At 33.6% G+C, this 3,542-nt stretch overlaps 1 long non-coding RNA gene and 1 other non-coding gene across 2 annotated transcripts in view; both read right to left on the bottom strand.

The window, feature by feature from the left end:
* The window catches only part of LOC103365683 (uncharacterized), a 4,925-nt gene that overhangs the window by 1,227 nt on the left and 156 nt on the right, over nucleotides 1-3,542 (bottom strand). The gene's annotated exons all lie outside the window — the stretch shown is intronic.
* trnal-caa (transfer RNA leucine (anticodon CAA)) lies at nucleotides 3,145-3,254 on the bottom strand. The gene is made up of 2 exons: nucleotides 3,217-3,254; nucleotides 3,145-3,190 (listed from the first exon to the last, which is right to left on the bottom strand). It is a non-coding gene; the product is annotated as a tRNA-Leu (tRNA).

Here is a 3,542-nt window from a genome sequence, read left to right as displayed (position 1 = left end):
AGTAATAAATGATCACTAAAGTACTTGAATTGTTGTTTTAAAGGATAATTCCACCCAAAATACAGAAAAAAAATACTTCTAAAGTTTATTCAATACATATTTCACACAAAGTACTACTTCATGTCCAAGTACCTGTAATTTTAAAGGTTTATTCCACATAAATAGTGCTTTCTAATTAACAAGTTGTGGTTTGAAAGGATTATTCCAGTCAAAATACTTGTTTCTGTAGTTTAACTTGGTTACTACGGCTTGCATTCGGACAAGCTGTGAAAGTAGCATACTCATGTCATTATCAGGTAAAATAACAATGGAATCATCTACTGTGGCCTTTGTAGTTTTAAGATCCCAAACAGAATGGTTTGATATATATTTATTTTATACATTAAGTAGATAAAACCAACAAGCCATTGTGTAAATTAAAAAAATATATACATCTGCTTCTCTGATCTTTGATAAACTTACACCAGAGAAGTCAACCTGCTCAACATCCTGCAAGGACAAATTGGTCAACTTGAACTTTTTGAGATGATTTTGCAAAAATAAATTAACATAAATGACACCTAATCCTAGAACTAGACCAAGAACATTTTGTATTTTCAGTCCTAGATTTAATGTGTGTAGTGATTTCACTGCAGTAGACAGAGTAGATGTGGTAAAGGAGTAATAATCCTACATAATAACAGTGTAAAAAAAAATAAAAAATGAAAGAAAGAAAGAAAGTCAAATGCCTGCAGTGACAGTGGTCATAATTATTAACAAAAAGAAAATGAAATTGTTTAACAGTGAGTATTAAACAAGCATTCATAGGTTTGAAGTTGCAGCAAAGATGAGGACTAAACAACATGCTGCCATCCAGACTAACAATTCCCACGTTAAAACATGGTCAAATGTTAATTCATGTACAGAAGCTCCTCTACAGCCAGAAATACAAGTTCTATCCCAAACAGCCATCAAACTCTCTGAAGTGAACCAGCCGACAAACCAAACAAATTTTTTTTAATTTATCTTATGATTTATTTTAAGTGTACATCATTTTTGCTCAACTGTTGTTTTAAATGTTCTTTCTACATAAAGTTATCTTGTCTTTCCAAGCTGTGTCTCCAGTAAAGCAGCAGCAGCAGCAGCAGCAGCATGGTGTGTTATGTGAGAAAAAGCTTACAGCACCTGGTATTCCCAGGCGGTCTCCCATCCAAGTACTAACCAGGCCCGACCCTGCTTAGCTTCCGAGATCAGACGAGATCGGGCGTATTCAGGCTGGTATGGCCGTAAGCACTTACACAGAGTTCACAAGGGGTTCTTATAGGTGAAACTCTACATTTTGTCTGATGTTGCTAAAGTGCCAAATAAGTCCTTCTGGAAATGAATCTTCTGAATCGATAAGATAGGATAAAATTAAACTTGTTTAATATTTTTTTGCTATTTTGGTAAACACAGAGAGAATCAGGAAAAGCTTCCTTCCTCTTGCTGTCAGGACTGAGAACTCTGACCTCGGATCAGAGTCTAAATCATAGCTCCTCATCTGTCAACTCCAGCAGACTGGATCAAACAACATGTCAGTGTATGCACACACACACACACAACACAGACATACACATAACTACACTCCTGCACGATGGACACTGCACTTTGGCATCACAATCTCAACCGCCTTATTATTTATGATGGGAAGTTTTTTGTTTATTATTATTATTTGTATTGTTTTTAAAGAATGTTTTTTTTTTTATATCTAATTGTATTACAAAACATTGAGGAAGAGTCACTTTGCATTTCACCTAAATTAATTTAGGTCAGTTTGTCAAATGTGTTTACAAATTAGCAAACCTGAGAGGAGGATAAATACACTTTTTTCTTTTTTTTATTTAAATATGTGCAGCTTTATGAGATGTAAACTGTCTTTTAGTTAATATCTGATAGTTTTCTCATATTTTACTGTGTTATTGTATTCTATAATTCTTTTAAAGTGAAATATATTGTGTGTCAAATCCAACATATCTGTGTCACTCATATTTATGGATTTTTTAAAAAGTTATTTTTCAGTTTTTTATATGACAAAACATCACCACCATCATTTTTTCTCTTGTGCTGGTGAAGCGCCAAATAATTACCACTTGGGATGTAATATTTCCAACACTTTCTTAACACAAATGTGTTTCATTTGAATTGATTTTTTAATAAATATAATATACATTTTTAGTTTATTAACGTCAGTTTGACATTTGTTTTTACTTTAGCAAGAGGGTGAATACTTTCTTAAACGTATAGACAGCTCATACTAGAAGATGTAAAAGGTTATGCATTGCTATATGATGTAGTATTACATTCATTGTATAGCTGTATCCTGTTATCTCATATTTATTAAATACTGTATTTTGTATTTTACATTAATACGTTATTAACAGAGGCTATAGATGTATCTACAGATATATTTAATATTGTTTGTACTTGTTTTTTTCATGATAATTATTATACAAAAGTACAAATTTGTGATAAAAACTGTATTTGAATTGTATTGTATTGAATTTCCCTTCTGGGATAAATAAAGTATTTTTCATTTCATTTCAAATAAACCGTATTGTTTGATATCTAATGAATATCATAAAAACTGTGCTATGAGTTTAACACATACTATTATATCTCATTTACAATACTCTATTAAACTATGGGTGGTAGAGATTTCAGGGATACAAAGTCCTGCCTGATATTTACTTCCACAGCCTGGTTCAGTCTCAGAAGCTGTTGAGAAAGTTCATCTCCAAGACTGTATTTGGTCAAAACCTATACAAGTCTATATTCATTATACAAGTTCATTAAAACCATTGAGCACCCTAAAACACTGCGATAAATAAAGTCAGCTCGATACAAGCTGACAGCCACTACATTTCAGTCAGTTTTACACGTGTGTGTTTGATTTGGATTCTATTTCTGTTTGTTTTTTCTGATATCTACTGTTGTATAACTTAAAAGTCATTAAGTAGCATGCAAAGTAGTATTAGAAAAGTTTCAAGTGTATGTGATTAATCCTACAACTACATCTAAGTTTATTCATTTTTAAAATATCTTATTATTAGTGTTGCTTCACCCGTTAAAAAGGCATTTCACTTCATTGAAAACCGTAGCAGGCTGGTCCTGCGTGCAAAAAAGTATTGTCAGAAGTGGGATTCGAACCCACGCCTCCATTCGGAGACCAGAAGTCCCGTGCTTAGGAAGGTTTGTCACCTTGAGTCTGGCGCCTTAGACCGCTCGGCCATCCTGACAACTGCGCTCCATCGCCGGGTAGTAGGCTGTTTGACTGCTGCTAACGAACTTAGACGCCAGCGGTTTGACTCATTGTCAGGAAAAAGTAACTTTAGTGGTGTTTGGCAAGTTTAGGCATGTGTTGTAAATTACTACTGATGATATAGACTCAGTGCTATGACTCAGTATTAGATATCCATTTATCACTGGGAGAGGTGTTTTAGTTTTAGGTTAAATATAGAATATCTTCAGGATCAGACAAGAAAGACACGTGGGAGAGACACAGACACAAAACTTAGAGATCATTG

This window comes from Stegastes partitus, unplaced genomic scaffold (genome assembly GCF_000690725.1).
Source record: "Stegastes partitus isolate 25-593 unplaced genomic scaffold, Stegastes_partitus-1.0.2 Scaffold863, whole genome shotgun sequence".
Lineage (NCBI taxonomy): Eukaryota > Metazoa > Chordata > Actinopteri > Pomacentridae > Stegastes > Stegastes partitus.
The sequence above is the reverse complement of the archived record's forward strand: the minus strand, read 5'-3'. Positions and strand labels throughout refer to the sequence as shown.